The sequence below is a fragment of the Halictus rubicundus genome, unplaced genomic scaffold, assembly GCF_050948215.1.
Source record: "Halictus rubicundus isolate RS-2024b unplaced genomic scaffold, iyHalRubi1_principal scaffold0174, whole genome shotgun sequence".
Taxonomy (NCBI): Eukaryota; Metazoa; Arthropoda; class Insecta; order Hymenoptera; family Halictidae; genus Halictus; species Halictus rubicundus.
In genome coordinates, this window is record NW_027488715.1 from 77,434 (window position 1) to 103,244 (window position 25,811).

The following is a 25,811-nucleotide window of genomic DNA, read 5'->3' on the forward strand; positions in this document are numbered from 1 at the left end:
TATCCTATCCTATCCTCTATCCTAGCCTGTCCTCAATCCTATCCTATCCTCTATCCTATCCTATCCTCTATCCTATCCTCTATCCTATCCTCTATCCTATGATATCCTCAATCCTATCCTATCCTCTATACTATCATATCCTCTATCCTATTCTATACTCTATCCTATCCTATCCGCTACCCTATCCTATCCTCTATCCTATCCTATCCTCTATCCTGTCCTATCCTCTATCGTCTCCTATCCTCTATGCGATCATATCCTCTATCCTATCCTAACCTCTATCCTATCCAATCCTATATCCTATCCTATCCGCTAACCTATCCTATCCTCTATCCTATCCAATCCCCTATCCTGTCCTCTATCCGATACTATCTTCTATCCTATCCTATCCTCTATAATATCGTATCCTCTATCCTATAATATCATCTACCCTATCCTATCCTCTATCGTAGCCTATCCTCTATCCTATCCTATCCTCTATCGTCTCCTATCTTCTATCCTATCCAATCCCCTGTCCTATCCTCTATTCTGCCCTATTCTCTATCCTATCCTCTATCATATCCTATCCTCTATCCTATCCTATCCTCTATCCTATCCTATCCTCTATCGTATCCTATCCTCTATCCTATCCTATCCTCTATCCTATCCTATCTTCTATCTTATCCTATCCTCCATGCTATCCTAACCTCTATCATATTCTATCCTCTATCGTATCCAATCCCCTATCCTATCCTCTATCCGATCCTATCATCTATCCTATCCTATCCTCCATAATATCGTATCCTCTATCCTATCCTATCCGCTATCCTATCCTATCCTCTATCGTATCCTATCCTCTATCCTATCCTATCCTATGTCCTATACTCTATCTTATCCTATTCTCTATCCTATCCTATCCTCTATCCTGTCCTATCCTCTATCGTCCCCTATCCTCTATGCGATCCTATCCTCTATCCTATCCTAACCTCTATCCTATCCAATCCTATATCCTATCCTATCCGCTAACCTATCCTATCCTCTATCCTATCCTCTATCCGATACTATCGTCTACCCTATCCTATCCTCTATAATATCGTATCCTCTATCCTATAATATCATCTACCCTATCCTATTCTCTATCCTATCCTATCCTCTATCCTATCCTATCCTCTATCCTATCCAATCCCCTATCCTATCCTCTATCCGATCCTATCCTCTATCCTATCCTATCCTCTATCCTATAATATCATCTAACCTATTCTATACTCTATCCTATCCTATCCTCTATCCTATCCTATCCTCCATCCTATCCTATCCTCTATCATATTCTATCCTCTATCCTATCCAATCCCCTGTCCTATCCTCTATTCTGTCCTATTCTCTATCCTATCCTATCCTCTATCCTATCCTATCCTCTATCCTATCCTCTATCCTATCCTATCCTGTATCCTATCCTATCCTCTATCCTATCTTATCCTCTATCCTATCCAATCCCCTATCCTATGCTCTACCCTATCCTATCCTCTATCCTATCCTATCCTCTATCGTCTCCAATCTTCTATCCTATCCAATCCCCTATCCTATCATCTATCCTATCCAATCCGAAATCCTATCCTCTATCCGATCCTATCCTCTATCTGATCATATCCAATATCCTATCCTATCCTCTATCCTATCCTCTATCCTATCCTATCCTCTATCCTAACCTATCCTTTATCCTATCCTATCTTCTATCCTATCCTATCCTCTATCCTATAATATCCCCTATCCTATCCAATTCTCTATCCTATCCTCTATCCTATCCTGTCCTCTATCCTATCCTATCCTCTATCCTATCCTATCCTCTATCCTATCCTCTATCCTATCCTATCCTCAATCCTATCCTATCCTCTTTACTATCATATCCTCTAACCTATTCTATACTCTATCCTATCCTATCCGCTACCCAATCCTATCCTCTATCCTATCCTATCCTCTATCCTATCATATTCTCTATAATATCCTCTATCCTATCCTATCCTCTATCCTATCATATTCTCTATAATATCCTCTATCCTATCCTATCCTCTATCCTATCCTATCCAATCCTCTATCTTATCCGATCCTCTATCCTATCCTATCCTCTATAATATCGTATCCTGTATCATATCTGTGGGAATGATCGCATGAGCTGTGAAGGCCATCAGCTGACCGGGTCGTTGCCCTCGCGTCATAAACAAGCGTCGCGCACCCGATCGTCGAATGCCGGACGTCTTTTGGAAAAACGCGACGATACGGTCGGAACCACGGAAACGCGATAAACGACAGTACCACGAAAACGCGATCAACGGCAGTATCACGAGAACGCGATTAACGATTAGAACGAATATAACCCACGGCTTACGATAAAGGATTAACGATTACGATTACGATTTACGGCTTATGTTTAAAGGACCACGAATACGGATACGTTTTATTGTTCTTCTCACGCGATATAATTGTAATTTTCGACATTTCTACAAATAAAGGGCAGATACTTTTTAGCTATAAAAATCCTGTTCCTACATATCCTATCCTCTTTCCTATAATATCATCTATCATATCCTATTCTCTATCCTATCCTATCCTATCAACAATCCTATCCAATCCCCTATCCTATCCTCTATCCTATCCTATCCTCTATCGTATCCTATCCTCTATCCTATCCAATCCTATATCCTATCCTATCCGCTATCCTATCCTATCCTCTATCCTATCCAATCCCCTATCCTATGCTCTACCCTATCCTATCCTCTATCCTACCCTATCCTCTATCGTCTCCAATCTTCTATCCTATCCAATCCCCTATCCAATCCTCAATCCTATCCAATCCGAAATCCTATCCTCTATCCGATCCTATCCTCTATCTGATCATATCCAATATCCTATCCTATCCTATCCTCTATCGTATCCTATCCTCTATCCTATCCTATCCTATGTCCTACACTCTATTGTATCCTATCCTCTATCCTATCCTATCTTCTATCCTATTCTATCCTCTATCCTATCCTATCCTCTATCCTATCCTATCCTCTATCCTATCCTATCCTCTATCCTATCCTATCCTCTATCCTATCCTATCCTCTATCCTATCCTATCTTCTATCCTATTCAATCCCCTATCCTATGTTCTATCCGATCCTATCCTATCCTCTATCCTATCCTATCCTCTATCCTATAATATCCTCTATCCTATCCTATCCAATCCCCTATCGTATCCTCTATCCTATCCTATCCTCTATCTTCTCCTATCTTCTATCCTATCCAATCCCCTGTCCTATCCTCTGTTCTGTCCTATTCTCTATCCTATCCTCTATCCTATCCTATCCTCTATCCTATCCTATCCTCTATCCTATCCTATCCTCAATCCTATCCTATCCTCTATCCTATCCTCTATCCTATCCTATCCTCTATCCTATCCTCTATCCTATCCTATCCTCAATCCTATCCTATCCTCTATACTATCATATCCTCTATCCTATTCTATACTCTATCCTATCCTATCCGCTACCCAATCCTATCCTCTATCCTATCCTATCCTCTATCCTGTCCTATCCTCTATCGTCCCCTATCCTCTATGCGATCCTATCCTCTATCCTATCCTAACCTCTATCCTATCCAATCCTATATCCTATCCTATCCGCTAACCTATCCTATCCTCTATCCTATCCAATCCCCTATCCTATCCTCTATCCGATACTATCGTCTACCCTATCCTATCCTCTATAATATCGTATCCTCAATCCTATAATATCATCTACCCTATCCTATCCTCTATCCTATCCTATCCTCTATCCTATCCTATCCTCTATCCTATCCTATCCTCCATCCTATCCTATCCTCTATCATATTCTATCCTCTATCCTATCCAATCCCCTGTCCTATCCTCTATTCTGTCCTATTCTCTATCCTATCCTATCCTCTATCCTATCCTATCCTCTATCCTATCCTATCCTCTATCCTATCCTATCCTCTATCCTATCCTATCCTCTATCCTATCCTATCCTCTATCCTATCCTATCCTCTATCCTATCCAATCCCCTATCCTATGCTCTACCCTATCCTATCCTCTATCCTATCCTATCCTCTATCGTCTCCAATCTTCTATCCTATCCAATCCCCCATCCTATCATCTATCCTATCCAATCTGAAATCCTATCCTCTATCCGATCCTATCCTCTATCTGATCATATCCAATATCCTATCCTATCCTCTATCCTATCCTCTATCCTATCCTATCCTCTATCCTATCCAATCCTTTATCCTATCCTATCTTCTATCCTATCCTATCCTCTATCCTATAATATCCCCTATCCTATCCAATCCTCTATCCTATCCTCTATCCTATCCTCTATCCTATCATATCCTCTATCCTATCCTATCCTCTATCCTATCCTCTATCCTATCCTATCCTCTATCCTATCCTATCCTCAATCCTATCCTATCCTCTATCCTATCCTATCCTCTATCCTATCCTCTATCCTATCCTATCCTCAATCCTATCCTATCCTCTATACTATCATATCATCTATCCTATTCTATACTCTATCCTATCCTATCCGCTACCCTATCATATCCTCTATCCTATCCTATCCTCTAACCTGTCCTATCCTCTATCGTCTCCTATCCTCTATGCGATCCTATCCTCTATCCTATCCTAACCGCTATCCTATCCAATCCTATATCCTATCCTATCCGCTAACCTATCCTATCCTCTATCCTATCCAATCCCCTATCCTATCCTCTATCCGATACTATCCTCTATCCTATCCTATCCTCTATAATATCGTATCCTCTATCGTATAATATCATCTACCCTATCCTATTCTCTATCCTATCCTATCCTCTATCCTATCCTATCCTCATTCCTATCCTATCCTCTATCATATCCTATCCTCTATCCTATCCTATCCTCTATCGTCTCATATCCGCTATGCGATCCTATCCTCTATCCTATCCTAACCTCTATCGTATCCAATCCCCTATCCTATCCTCTATCCGAACCTATCATCTATCCTATCCTATCCTCCATAATATCGTATCCTCTATCCTATCCTATCCGCTATCCTATCCTATCCTCTATCGTATCCTATCCTCTATCCTATCCTATCCTCATTCCTATCCTATCCTCTATCCTATCCTATCCTCTATCCTATTCTATACTCTACCCTATCCTATCCGCTATTCTATCCTATCCTCTATCCTATCCTATCTTCTATCCTATCCAATCCCCTATCCTATCCTCTATCCTATCCTACACTCTATAATATCGTATCCTCTATCCTATTATAACCTCCATCCTATAATATCATCTATCCTATCCTATTCTCTATCCTATCCAATCCCCTATCCTATCCTATATCCTATCCTATCCGCTAACCTATCCTATCCTCTATCCTATCCTATCCTCAATCGTCTCCAATCTTCTATCCTATCCAATCCCCTATCCTATCCTCTATCCTATCCAATCCGAAATCCTATCCTCTATCCGATCCTATCCTCTATCTGATCATATCCACTATCCTATCCTATCCTATCCTCTATCGTATCCTATCCTCTATCCTATCCTATCCTCTATCCTATCCTATCCTCTATCGTATCCTATCCTCTATCCTATCGTATCTTCTATCTTATCCTATCCTCCATGCTATCCTAACCTCTATCATATTCTATCCTCTATCGTATCCAATCCCCTATCCTATCCTCTATCCGATCCTATCATCTATCCTATCCTATCCTCCATAATATCGTATCCTCTATCCTATCCTATCCGCTATCCTATCCTATCCTCTATCCTATAATATCCCCTATCCTATCCAATCCTCTATCCTCTCCTCTATCCTATCCTATCCTCTATCCTATCCTATCCTCTATCGTCTCCAATCTTCTATCTTATCCAATCCCCTATCCTATCCTCTATCCTATCCAATCCGAAATCCTATCCTCTATCCGATCCTATCCTCTATCTGATCATATCCACTATCCTATCCTATCCTATCCTCTATCGTATCCTATCCTCTATTATATCCTATCCTCTATCCTATCCTCTATCGTATCCTATCCTCTATCCTATCCTATCCTCTATCCTATCCTATCTTCTATCTTATCCTATCCTCCATGCTATCCTAACCTCTATCATATTCTATCCTCTATCGTATCCAATCCCCTATCCTATCCTCTATCCGATCCTATCATCTATCCTATCCTATCCTCCATAATATCGTATCCTCTATCCTATCCTATCCGCTATCCTATCCTATCCTCTATCCTATAATATCCCCTATCCTATCCAATCCTCTATCCTATCCTCTATCCTATCCTATCCTCTATCCTAGCCTGTCCTCAATCCTATCCTATCCTCTATCCTATCCTATCCTCTATCCTATCCTCTATCCTATCCTATCCTCAATCCTATCCTATCCTCTATACTATCATATCCTCTATCCTATTCTATACTCTATCCTATCCTATCCGCTACCCTATCCTATCCTCTATCCTATCCTATCCTCTATCCTGTCCTATCCTCTATCGTCTCCTATCCTCTATGCGATCATATCCTCTATCCTATCCTAACCTCTATCCTATCCAATCCTATATCCTATCCTATCCGCTAACCTATCCTATCCTCTATCCTATCCTATCCTCTATCCTATCCTCTATCGTATCCTATCCTCTATCCTATCCTATCCTCTATCCTATCCTATCTTCTATCTTATCCTATCCTCCATGCTATCCTAACCTCTATCATATTCTATCCTCTATCGTATCCAATCCCCTATCCTATCCTCTATCCGATCCTATCATCTATCCTATCCTATCCTCCATAATATCGTATCCTCTATCCTATCCTATCCGCTATCCTATCCTATCCTCTATCCTATAATATCCCCTATCCTATCCAATCCTCTATCCTATCCTCTATCCTATCCTATCCTCTATCCTAGCCTGTCCTCAATCCTATCCTATCCTCTATCCTATCCTATCCTCTATCCTATCCTCTATCCTATCCTATCCTCAATCCTATCCTATCCTCTATACTATCATATCCTCTATCCTATTCTATACTCTATCCTATCCTATCCGCTACCCTATCCTATCCTCTATCCTATCCTATCCTCTATCCTGTCCTATCCTCTATCGTCTCCTATCCTCTATGCGATCATATCCTCTATCCTATCCTAACCTCTATCCTATCCAATCCTATATCCTATCCTATCCGCTAACCTATCCTATCCTCTATCCTATCCAATCCCCTATCCTATCCTCTATCCGATACTATCTTCTATCCTATCCTATCCTCTATAATATCGTATCCTCTATCCTATAATATCATCTACCCTATCCTATCCTCTATCGTAGCCTATCCTCTATCCTATCCTATCCTCTATCGTCTCCTATCTTCTATCCTATCCAATCCCCTGTCCTATCCTCTATTCTGCCCTATTCTCTATCCTATCCTCTATCATATCCTATCCTCTATCCTATCCTATCCTCTAACCTATCCTATCCTCTATCGTATCCTATCCTCTATCCTATCCTATCCTCTATCCTATCCTATCTTCTATCTTATCCTATCCTCCATGCTATCCTAACCTCTATCATATTCTATCCTCTATCGTATCCAATCCCCTATCCTATCCTCTATCCGATCCTATCATCTATCCTATCCTATCCTCCATAATATCGTATCCTCTATCCTATCCTATCCGCTATCCTATCCTATCCTCTATCCTATAATATCCCCTATCCTATCCAATCCTCTATCCTATCCTCTATCCTATCCTATCCTCTATCCTAGCCTGTCCTCAATCCTATCCTATCCTCTATCCTATCCTATCCTCTATCCTATCCTCTATCCTATCTTCTATCCTATCCTCTATCCTATCCTATCCTCAATCCTATCCTATCCTCTATACTATCATATCCTCTATCCTATTCTATACTCTATCCTATCCTATCCGCTACCCTATCCTATCCTCTATCCTATCCTATCCTCTATCCTGTCCTATCCTCTATCGTCTCCTATCCTCTATACGATCATATCCTCTATCCTATCCTAACCTCTATCCTATCCAATCCTATATCCTATCCTATCAGCTAACCTATCCTATCCTCTATCCTATCCAATCCCCTATCCTGTCCTCTATCCGATACTATCTTCTATCCTATCCTATCCTCTATAATATCGTATCCTCTATCCTATAATATCATCTACCCTATCCTATCCTCTATCGTAGCCTATCCTCTATCCTATCCTATCCTCTATCGTCTCCTATCTTCTATCCTATCCAATCCCCTGTCCTATCCTCTATTCTGCCCTATTCTCTATCCTATCCTCTATCATATCCTATCCTCTATCCTATCCTATCCTCTATCCTATCCTATCCTCTATCGTATCCTATCCTCTATCCTATCCTATCCTCTATCCTATCCTATCTTCTATCTTATCCTATCCTCCATGCTATCCTAACCTCTATCATATTCTATCCTCTATCGTATCCAATCCCCTATCCTATCCTCTATCCGATCCTATCATCTATCCTATCCTATCCTCCATAATATCGTATCCTCTATCCTATCCTATCCTCTATCCTATAATATCCCCTATCCTATCCAATCCTCTATCCTATCCTCTATCCTATCCTATCCTCTATCCTGTCCTATCCTCTATCATCTCCTATCCTCTATGCTATCATATCCTCTATCCTATCCTAACCTCTATCCTATCCAATCCTATATCCTATCCTATCCGCTAACCTGTCCTATCCTCTATCCTATCCAATCCCCTATCCTATCCTCTATCCGATACTATCTTCTATCCTATCCTATCCTCTATAATATCGTATCCTCTATCCTATAATATCATCTACCCTATCCTATTCTCTATCCTATCCTATCCTCTATCCTATCCTATCCTCATTCCTATCCTATCCTCTATCATATACTATCCTCTATCCTATCCTATCCTCTATCCTATCCTATACTCTATCGTCTCCTATCCGCTATGCGATCCTATCCTCTATCCTATCCTAACCTCTATCCTATCCAATCCCCTATCCTATCCTCTATCCGATCCTATCATCTATCCTATCCTATCCTCCATAATATCGTATCCTCTATCCTATCCTATCCGCTATCCTATCCTATCCTCTATCGTATCCTATCCTCTATCCTATCCTATCCTATGTCCTATACTCTATCTTATCCTATTCTCTATCCTATCCTATCCTCTATCCTGTCCTATCCTCTATCGTCCCCTATCCTCTATGCGATCCTATCCTCTATCCTATCCTAACCTCTATCCTATCCAATCCTATATCCTATCCTATCCGCTAACCTATCCTATCCTCTATCCTATCCTCTATCCGATACTATCGTCTACCCTATCCTATCCTCTATAATATCGTATCCTCTATCCTATAATATCATCTACCCTATCCTATTCTCTATCCTATCCTATCCTCTATCCTATCCTATCCTCTATCCTATCCAATCCCCTATCCTATCCTCTATCCGATCCTATCCTCTATCCTATCCTATCCTCTATCCTATAATATCATCTAACCTATTCTATACTCTATCCTATCCTATCCTCTATCCTATCCTATCCTCCATCCTATCCTATCCTCTATCATATTCTATCCTCTATCCTATCCAATCCCCTGTCCTATCCTCTATTCTGTCCTATTCTCTATCCTATCCTATCCTCTATCCTATCCTATCCTCTATCCTATCCTCTATCCTATCCTATCCTGTATCCTATCCTATCCTCTATCCTATCTTATCCTCTATCCTATCCAATCCCCTATCCTATGCTCTACCCTATCCTATCCTCTATCCTATCCTATCCTCTATCGTCTCCAATCTTCTATCCTATCCAATCCCCTATCCTATCATCTATCCTATCCAATCCGAAATCCTATCCTCTATCCGATCCTATCCTCTATCTGATCATATCCAATATCCTATCCTATCCTCTATCCTATCCTCTATCCTATCCTATCCTCTATCCTAACCTATCCTTTATCCTATCCTATCTTCTATCCTATCCTATCCTCTATCCTATAATATCCCCTATCCTATCCAATCCTCTATCCTATCCTCTATCCTATCCTGTCCTCTATCCTATCCTATCCTGTATCCTATCCTATCCTCTATCCTATCCTATCCTCTATCCTATCCTATCCTCTATCCTATCCTATCCTATCCTCTATCCTATCCTATCCTATCCTCTATCCTATCCTATCCTCTATCCTATCCTATCCTCTATCCTATCCTATCCTCTATCCTATCCTAACCTCTATCCTATCCAATCCCCTATCCTATCCTCTATCCGATCCTATCATCTATCCTATCCTATCCTCCATAATATCGTATCCTCTATCCTATCCTATCCGCTATCCTATCCTATCCTCTATCGTATCCTATCCTCTATCCTATCCTATCCTATGGCCTATACTCTATCTTATCCTATCCTCTATCCTATCCTATCCTCTATCCTGTCCTATCCTCTATCGTCCCCTATCCTCTATGCGATCCTATCCTCTATCCTATCCTAACCTCTATCCTATCCAATCCTATATCCTATCCTATCCGCTAACCTATCCTATCCTCTATCCTATCCTCTATCCGATACTATCGTCTACCCTATCCTATCCTCTATAATATCGTATCCTCTATCCTATAATATCATCTACCCTATCCTATTCTCTATCCTATCCTATCCTCTATCCTATCCTATCCTCTATCCTATCCAATCCCCTATCCTATCCTCTATCCGATCCTATCCTCTATCCTATCCTATCCTCTATCCTATAATATCATCTAACCTATTCTATACTCTATCCTATCCTATCCTCTATCCTATCCTATCCTCCATCCTATCCTATCCTCTATCATATTCTATCCTCTATCCTATCCAATCCCCTGTCCTATCCTCTATTCTGTCCTATTCTCTATCCTATCCTATCCTCTATCCTATCCTATCCTCTATCCTATCCTCTATCCTATCCTATCCTGTATCCTATCCTATCCTCTATCCTATCTTATCCTCTATCCTATCCAATCCCCTATCCTATGCTCTACCCTATCCTATCCTCTATCCTATCCTATCCTCTATCGTCTCCAATCTTCTATCCTATCCAATCCCCTATCCTATCATCTATCCTATCCAATCCGAAATCCTATCCTCTATCCGATCCTATCCTCTATCTGATCATATCCAATATCCTATCCTATCCTCTATCCTATCCTCTATCCTATCCTATCCTCTATCCTAACCTATCCTTTATCCTATCCTATCTTCTATCCTATCCTATCCTCTATCCTATAATATCCCCTATCCTATCCAATCCTCTATCCTATCCTCTATCCTATCCTGTCCTCTATCCTATCCTATCCTGTATCCTATCCTATCCTCTATCCTATCCTATCCTCTATCCTATCCTATCCTCTATCCTATCCTATCCTATCCTCTATCCTATCCTATCCTCTATCCTATCCTATCCTCTATCCTATCCTAACCTCTATCCTATCCAATCCCCTATCCTATCCTCTATCCGATCCTATCATCTATCCTATCCTATCCTCCATAATATCGTATCCTCTATCCTATCCTATCCGCTATCCTATCCTATCCTCTATCGTATCCTATCCTCTATCCTATCCTATCCTATGGCCTATACTCTATCTTATCCTATCCTCTATCCTATCCTATCCTCTATCCTGTCCTATCCTCTATCGTCCCCTATCCTCTATGCGATCCTATCCTCTATCCTATCCTAACCTCTATCCTATCCAATCCTATATCCTATCCTATCCGCTAACCTATCCTATCCTCTATCCTATCCTCTATCCGATACTATCGTCTACCCTATCCTATCCTCTATAATATCGTATCCTCTATCCTATAATATCATCTACCCTATCCTATTCTCTATCCTATCCTATCCTCTATCCTATCCTATCCTCTATCCTATCCAATCCCCTATCCTATCCTCTATCCGATCCTATCCTCTATCCTATCCTATCCTCTATCCTATAATATCATCTAACCTATTCTATACTCTATCCTATCCTATCCTCTATCCTATCCTATCCTCCATCCTATCCTATCCTCTATCATATTCTATCCTCTATCCTATCCAATCCCCTGTCCTATCCTCTATTCTGTCCTATTCTCTATCCTATCCTATCCTCTATCCTATCCAATTCCCTATCCTATGCTCTACCCTATCCTATCCTCTATCCTATCCTATCCTCTATCGTCTCCAATCTTCTATCCTATCCAATCCCCTATCCTATCATCTATCCTATCCAATCCGAAATCCTATCCTCTATCCTATCCTATCCTATATCCTATCCTATCCTCAATCCTATCCTATCCTCTATCCTATCATATTCTCTATAATATCCTCTATCCTATCCTATCCTCTATCCTATCATATTCTCTATAATATCCTCTATCCTATCCTATCCTCTATCCTATCCTATCCAATCCTCTATCTTATCCGATCCTCTATCCTAACCTAGCCTCTATAATATCGTATCCTCTATCATATCCTATCCTCTTTCCTATAATATCTTCTATCATATCCTATTCTCTATCCTATCCTATCCTATCAACAATCCTATCCAATCCCCTATCCTATCCAATCATATATCCTATCCTATCCTCTATCGTCTCCTATCCGCTATGCGATCCTATCCTCTATCCTATAATATCCTCTATCCTATCCTATCCTCTATCCTGACTTATCCTCCATCCTATCCTATCCTCTATAATATCGTATCCTCTATCATATCCTATCCTCTTTCCTATAATATCATCTATCATATCCTATTCCCTATCCTATCCTATCCGCTACCCTATCCTATCCTCTATCCTATCCTATCCTTTATCCTGTCCTATCCTCTATCGTCTCCTATCCTCTATGCGATCCTATCCTCTATCCTATCCTAACCTCTATCCTATCCAATCCTATATCCTATCCTATCCGCTATCCCATCCTATCCTCTATCCTATAATATCCTCTATCCTATCCTATTCTCATTCCTATCCTATCATCTATCCTATCCTATCCTCTATCCTATTCTATACTCTACCCTATCCTATCCGCTATTCTATCCTATCCTCTATCCTATCCTATCTTCTATCCTATCCAATCCCCTATCGTCTCCTATCCTCTATGCGATCCTATCCTCTATCCTATCCTAACCTCTATCCTATCCAATCCTATATCCTATCCTATCCGCTAACCTATCCTATCCTCTATCCTATCCAATCCCCTATCCTAACCTCTATCCAATACTATCCTCTATCCTATCCTATCCTCTATAATATCGTATCCTCTATCCTATAATATCATCTACCCTATCCTATTCTCTATCCTATCCTATCCTCTATCCTATCCTATCCTCATTCCTATCCTATCCTCTATCATATCCTATCCTCTATCCTATCCTATCCTCTATCCTATCCTATCCTCTATCGTCTCCTATCGGCTATGCGATCCTATCCTCTATCCTATCCTAACCTCTATCCTATCCAATCCCCTATCCTATCCTCTATCCGATCCTATCATCTATCCTATCCTATCCTCCATAATATCGTATCCTCTATCATATCCTATCCTCTTTCCTATAATATCATCTATCATATCCTATTCTCTATCCTATCCTATCCTATCAACAATCCTATCCAATCCCCTATCTTATCCAATCCTATATCCTATCCTATCCGTTATCCCATCCTATCCTCTATCCTATAATATCCTCTATCCTATCCTATCCTCTATCCTGACTTATCCTCCATCCTATCCTATCCTCTATAATATCGTATCCTCTATCATATCCTATCCTCTTTCCTATAATATCATCTATCATATCCTATTCTCTATCCTATCCTATCCGCTACTCTATCCTATCCTCTATCCTATCCTATCCTCTATCCTGTCCTATCCTCTATCGTCTCCTATCCTCTATGCGATCCTATCCTCTATCCTATCCTAACCTCTATCCTATCCAATCCTATAACCTATCCTATCCGCTAACCTATCGTATCCTCTATCCTATCCAATCCCCTATCCTATCCTCTATCCGATACTATCCTCTATTCTATCCTATCCTGTATAATATCGTATCCTCTATCCTATAATATCATCTACCCTATCCTATTCTCTATCCTACCCTATCCTCTATCCTATCCTATCCTCATTCCTATCCTATCCTCTATCATATCCTATCCTCTATCCTATCCTATCGACTATCCTATCCTATCCTCTATCGTCTCCTATCCGCTATGCGATCCTATCCTCTATCCTATCCAATCCCCTATCCTATGCTCTACCCTATCCTATCCTCTATCCTATCCTATCCTCTAACGTCTCCAATCTTCTATCCTATCCAATCCCCTATCCAATCCTCAATCCTATCCAATCCGAAATCCTATCCTCTATCCGATCCTATCCTCTATCTGATCATATCCAATATCCTATCCTATCCTATCCTCTATCGTATCCTATCCTCTATCCTGTCCTATCCTATGTCCTATACTCTATTGTATCCTATCCTCTATCCTATCCTATCTTCTAACCTATCCTATCCTCTATCCTATCCTATCCTCTATCCTATCCTATCCTCTATCCTATCCTATCCTCTATCCTATCCTATCTTCTATCCTATCCTATCCTCTATCCTATCCTATCCTCTATCCTATCCTATCCTCTATCCTATCCTATCCTATCCTCTACCCTATCCTATCCTCTATCCTATACTATCCTGTATCCTATTCTATACTCTATCCTATCCTATCCTCTATCCTATCCTATCCTCTATCCTATCCTATCCTCTATCCTATCCTATCCTCTATCCTATCCTATCCTCTATCCTATCCTATCCTCTATCCTATCCTATCCTATCCTCTACCCTATCCTATCCTCTATCCTATCCTATCCTATATCCTATCCTATCCTCAATCCTATCCTATCCTCTATCCTATCATATTCTCTATAATATCCTCTATCCTATCCTATCCTCTATCCTATCATATTCTCTATAATATCCTCTATCCTATCCTATCCTCTATCCTATCCTATCCAATCCTCTATCTTATCCGATCCTCTATCCTATCCTAGCCTCTATAATATCGTATCCTCTATCATATCCTATCCTCTTTCCTATAATATCATCTATCATATCCTATTCTCTATCCTATCCTATCCTATCAACAATCCTATCCAATCCCCTATCCTATCCAATCATATATCCTATCCTATCCGCTATCCCATCCTATCCTCTATCCTATAATATCCTCTATCCTATCCTATCCTCTATCCTGACTTATCCTCCATCCTATCCTATCCTCTATAATATCGTATCCTCTATCATATCCTATCCTCTTTCCTATAATATCATCTATCATATCCTATTCTCTATCCTATCCTATCCGCTACCCTATCCTATCCTCTATCCTATCCTATCCTCTATCCTGTCCTATCCTCTATCGTCTCCTATCCTCTATGCGATCCTATCCTCTATCCTATCCTAACCTCTATCCTATCCAATCCTATATCCTATCCTATCCGCTATCCCATCCTATCCTCTATCCTATAATATCCTCTATCCTATCCTATTCTCATTCCTATCCTATCATCTATCCTATCCTATCCTCTATCCTATTCTATACTCTACCCTATCCAATCCTATATCCTATCCTATCCGCTAACCTATCCTATCCTCTATCCTATCCAATCCCCTATCCTATCCTCTATCCGATACTATCCTCTATCCTATCCTATCCTCTATAATATCGTATCCTCTATCCTATAATATCATCTACCCTATCCTATTCTCTATCCTATCCTATCCTCTATCCTATCCTATCCTCATTCCTATCCTATCCTCTATCATATCCTATCCTCTATCCTATCCTATCCTCTATCCTATCCTATCCTCTATCGTCTCCTATCCGCTATGCGATCCTATCCTCTATCCTATCCTAACCTCTATCCTATCCAATCCCCTATCCTATCCTCTATCCGATCCTATCCTCTATCCGATCCTATCATCTATCCTATCCTATCCTCCATAATATCGTATCCTCTATCATATCATATCCTCTTTCCTATAATATCATCTATCATATCCTATTCTCTATCCTATCCTATCCTATCAACAATCCTATCCAATCCCCTATCCTATCCAATCCTATATCCTATCCTATCCGCTATCCCATCCTATCCTCTATCCTATAATATCCTGTATCCTATCCTATCCTCTATCCTGACTTATCCTCCATCCTATCCTATCCTCTATAATATCGTATCCTCTATCATATCCTATCCTCTTTCCTATAATATCATCTATCATATCCTATTCTCTATCCTATCCTATCCGCTACCCTATCCTATCCTCTATCCTATCCTATCCTCTATCCTGTCCTATCCTCTATCGTCTCCTATCCTCTATGCGATCCTATCCTCTATCCTATCCTAACCTCTATCCTATCCAATCCTATATCCTATCCTATCCGCTAACCTATCCTATCCTCTATCCTATCCAATCCCCTATCCTATCCTCTATCCTATCCTATCCTCTATCCTGTCCTATCCTCTATCGTCTCCTATCCTCTATGCGATCCTATCCTCTATCCTATCCTATCCTCTATCCTATCCAATCCCCTATCCTATGCTCTACCCTATCCTATCCTCTATCCTATCCTATCCTCTATCCTATCCTATCCTATCCTCTATCCTATCCTATCCTCTATCCTATCCTATCCTCTATCCTATCCTATCCTCTATCCTATCCTATCCTCTATCCTATCCTATCCTCTATCGTATCCTATCCTCTATCCTATCCTATCCTCTATCCTATACTATCTTCTATCTTATCCTATCCTCCATGCTATCCTAACCTCTACCATATTCTATCCTCTATCGTATCCAATCCCCTATCCTATCCTCTATCCGATCCTATCATCTATCCTATCCTATCCTCCATAATATCGTATCCTCTATCCTATCCTATCCGCTATCCTATCCTATCCTCTATCCTATAATATCCCCTATCCTATCCAATCCTCTATCCTATCCTCTATCCTATCCTATCCTCTATCCTATCCTGTCCTCAATCCTATCCTATCCTCTATCCTATCCTATCCTCTATCCTATCCGCTATCCTATCCTATCCTCAATCCTATCCTATCCTCTATACTATCATATCCTCTATCCTATTCTATACTCTATCCTATCCTATCCGCTACCCTATCCTATCCTCTATCCTATCCTATCCTCTATCCTGTCCTATCCTCTATCGTCTCCTATCCTCTATGCGATCATATCCTCTATCCTATCCTAACCTCTATCCTATCCAATCCTATATCCTATCCTATCCGCTAACCTATCCTATCCTCTATCCTATCCTATCCTATGTCCTATACTCTATCGTATCCTATCCTCTATCCTATCCTATCCTCTATCCTGTCCTATCCTCTATCGTCGCCTATCCTCTATGCGATCCTATCCTCTATCCTATCCTAACCTCTATCCTATCCAATCCTATATCCTATCCTATCCGCTAACCTATCCTATCCTCTATCCTATCCTCTATCCGATACTATCGTCTACCCTATCCTATCCTCTATAATATCGTATCCTCTATCCTATAATATCATCTACCCTATCCTATTCTCTATCCTATCCTATCCTGTATCCTATCCTATCCTCTATCCTATCCAATCCCCTATCCTATCCTCTATCCGATCCTATCCTCTATCCTATCCTATCCTCTATCCTATAATATCATCTAACCTATTCTATACTCTATCCTATCCTATCCTCTATCCTATCCTATCCTCCATCCTATCCTATCCTCTGTCATATTCTATCCTCTATCCTATCCTCTATCCTATCCTATCCTCTATCCTATCCTCTATCCTATCCTATCCTCTATCCTATCCTATCCTCTATCCTATCTTATCCTCTATCCTATCCAATCCCCTATCCTATGCGCTACCCTATCCTATCCTCTATCCTATCCTATCCTCTATCTGATCATATCCAATATCCTATCCTATCCTCTATCCTATCCTCTATCCTATCCTATCCTCTATCCTAACCTATCCTTTATCCTATCCTATCTTCTATCCTATCCAATCCTCTATCCTATAATATCCCCTATCCTATCCAATCCTCTATCCTATCCTCTATCCTATCCTCTATCCTATCCTATCCTCTATCCTATCCTCTATCCTATCCTATCCTCTATCCTATCCTATCCTCAATCCTATCCCATCCTCTATCCTATCCTATCCTCTATAATATCGTATCCTCTATCCTATAATATCATCTAACCTATTCTATACTCTATCCTATCCCATCCTCTATCCTATCCTATCCTCTATCCTATCCTATCCTCAATCCTATCCTATCCTCCATCCTATCCTATCCTCTATCCTATTCTATACTCTATCCTATCCTATACGCTATCCTAGGATATCCTCTATCCTATTTTATTCTCTATCCTATCCTCTATCCTATCCTCTAACCTATCCTCTATCCTATCCTATCCTCTATCCTATCCTATCCTCTATCCTATCCTATCCTCTATCCTATCCTATCCTCTATCCTATCCTATCCTCTATCCTATCCTATCCTCTATCCTATCCTATCCTCTATCCTATCCTATCCTCTATCCTATCCTATCCTCTATCCTATCCTATCCTCTATCCTATCCTATCCTCTATCCTATCCTAACCTCTATCCTATCCTATCCTCTATCCTATCCTATCCTCTATCCTATCCTATCCTCTATCCTATCCTATCCTCTATCCTATCCTATCCTCTATCCTATCCTATCCTCTATCCTATCCTATCCTCTATCCTATCCTATCCTCTATCCTATCCTATCCTATCCTCTATCCTATCCTATCCTCTATCCTATCCTATCCTCTATCCTATCCTATCCTCTATCCTATCCTATCCTCTATCCTATCCTACCCTCTATCCTATCCTATCCTCCATCCTATCCTATCCTCTATCCTATCCTATCCTCTATCCTATCCTATCCTCTATCCTATCCTATCCTCTATCCTATCCTATCCTCTATCCTATCCTATCCTCTATCCTATCCTATCCTCTATCCTGTCCTATCCTCTATCCTATCCTATCCTCTATCCTATCCTATCCTCTATCCTATCCCATCCTCTATCCTATCCTATCCTATCCTCTACCCTATCCTATCCTCTATCCTATACTATCCTGTATCCTATTCTATACTCTATCCTATCCTATCCTCTATCCTATCCTATCCTCTATCCTATCCTATCCTCTATCCTATCCTATCCTCTATCCTCTATCCTATCCTATCCTCTATCCTATCCTATCCTCTATCCTATCCTCTACCCTATCCTATCCTCTATCCTATCCTATCCTATATCCTATCCTATCCTCAATCCTACCCTATCCTCTATCCTATCATATTCTCTATAATATCCTCTATCCTATCCTATCCTCTATCCTATCATATTCTCTATAATATCCTCTATCCTATCCTATCCTCTATCCTATCCTCTATCCGATCCTATCCTCTATCCTATCCTATCCTCTATCCTATAATATCATCTAACCTATTCTATACTCTATCCTATCCTATCCTCTATCCTATCCTATCCTCCATCCTATCCTATCCTCTATCATATTCTATCCTCTATCCTATCCTCTATCCTATCCTATCCTCTATCCTATCCTCTATCCTATCCTATCCTCTATCCTATCCTATCCTCTATCCTATCTTATCCTCTATCCTATCCAATCCCCTATCCTATGCGCTACCCTATCCTATCCTCTATCCTATCCTATCCTCTATCGTCTCCAATCTTCTATCCTATCCAATCCCCTATCCTATCATCTATCCTATCCAATCCGAAATCCTATCCTCTATCCGATCCTATCCTCTATCTGATCATATCCAATATCCTATCCTATCCTCTATCCTATCCTCTATCCTATCCTATCCTCTATCCTAACCTATCCTTTATCCTATCCTATCTTCTATCCTATCCAATCCTCTATCCTATAATATCCCCTATCCTATCCAATCCTCTATCCTATCCTCTATCCTATCCTCTATCCTATCCTATCCTCTATCCTATCCTCTATCCTATCCTATCCTCTATCCTATCCTATCCTCAATCCTATCCCATCCTCTATCCTATCCTATCCTCTATAATATCGTATCCTCTATCCTATAATATCATCTAACCTATTCTATACTCTATCCTATCCCATCCTCTATCCTATCCTATCCTCTATCCTATCCTATCCTCAATCCTATCCTATCCTCCATCCTATCCTATCCTCTATCCTATTCTATACTCTATCCTATCCTATACGCTATCCTAGGATATCCTCTATCCTATTTTATTCTCTATCCTATCCTCTATCCTATCCTCTAACCTATCCTCTATCCTATCCTATCCTCTATCCTATCCTATCCTCTATCCTATCCTATCCTCTATCCTATCCTATCCTCTATCCTATCCTATCCTCTATCCTATCCTATCCTCTATCCTATCCTATCCTCTATCCTATCCTATCCTCTATCCTATCCTATCCTCTATCCTATCCTATCCTCTATCCTATCCTATCCTCTATCCTATCCTATCCTCTATCCTATCCTATCCTCTATCCTATCCTATCCTCTATCCTATCCTATCCTCTATCCTATCCTATCCTCTATCCTATCCTATCCTCTATCCTATCCTATCCTATCCTCTATCCTATCCTATCCTCTATCCTATCCTATCCTCTATCCTATCCTATCCTCTATCCTATCCTATCCTCTATCCTATCCTATCCTCTATCCTATCCTACCCTCTATCCTATCCTATCCTCTATCCTATCCTATCCTCTATCCTATCCTATCCTCTATCCTATCCTATCCTCTATCCTATCCTATCCTCTATCCTATCCTATCCTCTATCCTATCCTATCCTCTATCCTATCCTATCCTCTATCCTGTCCTATCCTCTATCCTATCCTATCCTCTATCCTATCCTATCCTCTATCCTATCCCATCCTCTATCCTATCCTATCCTATCCTCTACCCTATCCTATCCTCTATCCTATACTATCCTGTATCCTATTCTATACTCTATCCTATCCTATCCTCTATCCTATCCTATCCTCTATCCTATCCTATCCTCTATCCTATCCTATCCTCTATCCTATCCTATCCTCTATCCTATCCTATCCTCTATCCTATCCTATCCTCTATTCTATCCTATCCTCTATCCTATCCTATCCTCTATCCTATCCTATCCTCTATCCTATCCTATCCTATCCTCTACCCTATCCTATCCTCTATCCTATCCTATCCTATATCCTATCCTATCCTCAATCCTACCCTATCCTCTATCCTATCATATTCTCTATAATATCCTCTATCCTATCCTATCCTCTATCCTATCATATTCTCTATAATATCCTCTATCCTATCCTATCCTCTATCCTATCCTATCCAATCCTCTATCTTATCCGATCCTCTATCCTATCCTAGCCTCTATAATATCGTATCCTCTATCATATCCTATCCTCTTTCCTATAATATCATCTATCATATCCTATTCTCTATCCTATCCTATCCTATCAACAATCCTATCCAATCCCCTATCCTATCCAATCATATATCCTATCCTATCCGCTATCCCATCCTATCCTCTATCCTATAATATCCTCTATCCTATCCTATCCTCTATCCTGACTTATCCTCCATCCTATCCTATCCTCTATAATATCGTATCCTCTTTCATATCCTATCCTCTTTCCTATAATATCATCTATCATATCCTATTCTCTATCCTATCCTATCCGCTACCCTATTATCCTCTATCCTATCCTATCCTCTATCCAGTCCTATCCTCTATCGTCTCCTATCCTCTATGCGATCCTATCCTCTATCCTATCCTAACCTCTATCCTATCCAATCCTATATCCTATCCTATCCGCTATCCCATCCTATCCTCTATCCTATCCTATTCTCATTCCTATTCTATCATCTATCCTATCCTATCCTCTATCCTATTCTATACTCTACCCTATCCTATCCGCTATTCTATCCTATCCTCTATCCTATCCTATCTTCTATCCTATCCAATCCCCTATCGTCTCCTATCCTCTATGCGATCCTATCCTCTATCCTATCCTAACCTCTATCCTATCCAATCCTATATCCTATCCTATCCGCTAACCTATCCTATCCTCTATCCTATCCAATCCCCTATCCTATCCTCTATCCTATCCTATCCTCTATAATATCGTATCCTCTATCCTATAATATCATCTACCCTATCCTATTCTCTATCCTATCCTATCCTCTATCCTATCCTATCCTCATTCCTATCCTATCCTCTATCATATCCTATCCTCTAACCTATCCTATCCTCTATCCTATCCTATCCTCTATCGTCTCCTATCCGCTATGCGATCCTATCCTCTATCCTATCCTAACCTCTATCCTATCCAATCCCCTATCCTATCCTCTATCCGATCCTATCCTCTATCCGATCCTATCATCTATCCTATCCTATCCTCCATAAAATCGTATCCTCTATGATATCCTATCCTCTTTCCTATAATATCATCTATCATATCCTATTCTCTATCCTATCCTATCCTATCAACAATCCTATCCAATCCCCTATCCTATCCAACCCTATATCCTATCCTATCCGCTATCCCATCCTATCCTCTATCCTATAATATCCTCTATCCTATCCTATCCTCTATCCTATCCTATCCTCTATCGTCTCCTATCCGCTATGCGATCCTATCCTCTATCCTATCCTATCCTCTATCCTATCCAATCCCCTATCCTATGCTCTACCCTATCCTATCCTCTATCCTATCCTATCCTCTAACGTCTCCAATCTTCTATCCTATCCAATCCAGTATCCAATCCTCAATCCTATCCAATCCGAAATCCTATCCTCTATCCGATCCTATCCTCTATCTGATCATATCCAATATCCTATCCTATCCTATCCTCTATCGTATCCTATCCTCTATCCTATCCTATCCTATGTCCTATACTCTATTGTATCCTATCCTCTATTCTATCCTATCTTCTATCCTATCCTATCCTCTATCCTATCCTATCCTCTATCCTATCCTATCCTCTATCCTATCCTATCCTCTATCCTATCCTATCCTCTATCCTATCCTATCCTCTATCCTATCCTATCCTCTATCCTATCCTATCCTCTATCCTATCCTATCCTCTGTCCTATCCTATCCTCTATCCTATCCTATCCTCTATCCTATTCTATATTCTATCCGATCCTATACGATCCTCTATCGTATCCTATCCTCTATCCTATCCTATCCTCATTCCTATCCTATCATCTATCCTATCCTATCCTCTATCCTATTCTATACTCTACCCTATACTAGCCGCTATTCTATCCTATCCTCTATCCTATCCTATCCTCTATCCTATCCTACCCTCTATCCTATCCTATCCTCTATCCTATCCTATCTTCTATCCTATCCAATCCCCTGTCCTATCCTCTATTCTGTCCTATTCTCTATCCTATCCTCTATCCTATCCTATCCTCTATCCTATCCTATCCTCCATCCTATCCTATCCTCTATCATATTCTATCGTCTATCCTATCCAATCCCCTGTCCTATCCTCTATTCTGTCCTATTCTCTATCCTATCCTATCCTCCATCCTATCCTATCCTCTATCCTATCCTATCCTCTATCCTATCCTATCCTCTATCCTATCCTATCCTCTATGCTATCCAATCCCCTATCCTATGCTCTACCCTATCCTTTCCTCTATCGTCTCCAATCTTCTATCCTATCCAATCCCCTATCCTATCATCTATCCTATCCAATCCGAAATCCTATCCTCTATCCGATCCTATCCTCTATCTGATCATATCCAATATCCTATCCTATCCTCTATCCTATCCTCTATCCTATCCTATCCTCTATCCTATCCTATCCTTTATCCTATCCTATCTTGTATCCTATCCTATCCTCTATCCTATAATATCCCCTATCCTATCCAATCCTCTATCCTATCCTCTATCCTATCCTCTATCCTACCCTATCCTCTATCCTATCCAATCCCCTGTCCTATCCTCTATTCTGTCCTATTCTCTATCCTATCCTCTATCCTATCCTATCCTCTATCCAATCCTATCCTCTATCCTATCCTATCCTCTATCCCATCCTATCCTCTATCGTCTCCAGTCCTCTATCCTATACAATCCCCTATCATATCCTCTATCGTCTCCTATCCTCTATCCTATCCAATCCCCTATCCTATCCTCTATCTTATCCTATCCTCTATCCTATCCTATCCTCATTCCTATCCTATCCTCTATCCTATCCTATCCTCTTTCCTATCCTATCCTCTATCCTATACTATCCTCTATCCTATCCAATCCTCTATCATATCCTCTATCCTATCCTATGCTCTGTCCTATCCACTATCGTATCCTATCCTCTATCCTATCCAATCCTCTATCCTATCCTCTATCCTATCCTATGCTCTGTCCTATCCACTATCGTATCCTATCCTCTATCCTATCCAATCCTGTATCCTATCCTCTATACACTCCAATCCTCTATCCTATAATATCCTCTATCCTATCCTATCCTCTATCCTACCCTATCCTCTATAATATCCTATCCTCTATCCTATCCTATCCTCTATCCAATCCTATCCTCTATCCTATCCTAACCTCTATCCTATCCTATTATCTATCCTATCCTATCCTCTATCCTATTCTATATTCTATCCGATCCTATCCGATCCTCTATCTTATCCTATCCTCTATCCTATCCTATCCTCATTCCTATCCTATCCTCTATCCTATCCTATCCTCTATCCTATTCTATACTCTATCCTATCCTATCCTCTATCCTATTCTATCCTCTATCATATCCTATCCTCTATCCTATCCTATCCTCTATCCTATCCTATCCTCTATCCTATCCTATCCTCTATCCTATCCTATCCTCTATCCTATCCTATCCTCTATCCTATCCTACCATCTTTCCTATCCTAGACTCTATCTTATCCTATCCTCTATCCTATCCTATCCTCTATCCTATCCTATCCTCTATCCTATCCTTTCCTCAATCCTATTATATCCTCTACCCTATCCTATCCTCTATCCTATCCTATCCTCTACCCTATCCTATCCTCTATCCTATCCTATCCTCTATGCTATTATATCCTCTATCCTATCCTATCCTCTATCCTATCCTTTCCTCAATCCTATTATATCCTCTACCCTATCCTATCCTCTATCCTATCCTATCCTCTACCCTATCCTATCCTCTATCCTATCCTATCCTCTATGCTATTATATCCTCTATCCTATCCTATCCTCTACCCTATCCTATACTCTATCCTATCCAATTACCTATCCTATCCTCTATCCTATTATATCCTCTATCCTATCCTATCCTCTATCCTATCCTCTATCCCATCCTCTATCCTATCCTATCCTCTATTCTATCCTATCCTCTATCCTATCCTATCCTCTATCCTATCCAATTACCTATCCTATCCTTTATCCTATCCTTTCCTGTATCCTATCCTATCCTCTATCCGATCCTCTATCCTATCCTCTATCCGATCCTCTATCCTATTCTATCCTCTATCCTATCCTCTATCCTATCCTCTATCCTATCCTCTATCCTATCCTACCCTCTATCCTATCCTATCCTATCCTCTATCCTATCCTATCCTTTACCCTATCCTATCCTCTATTCTATCCTATCCTCTATCCTATA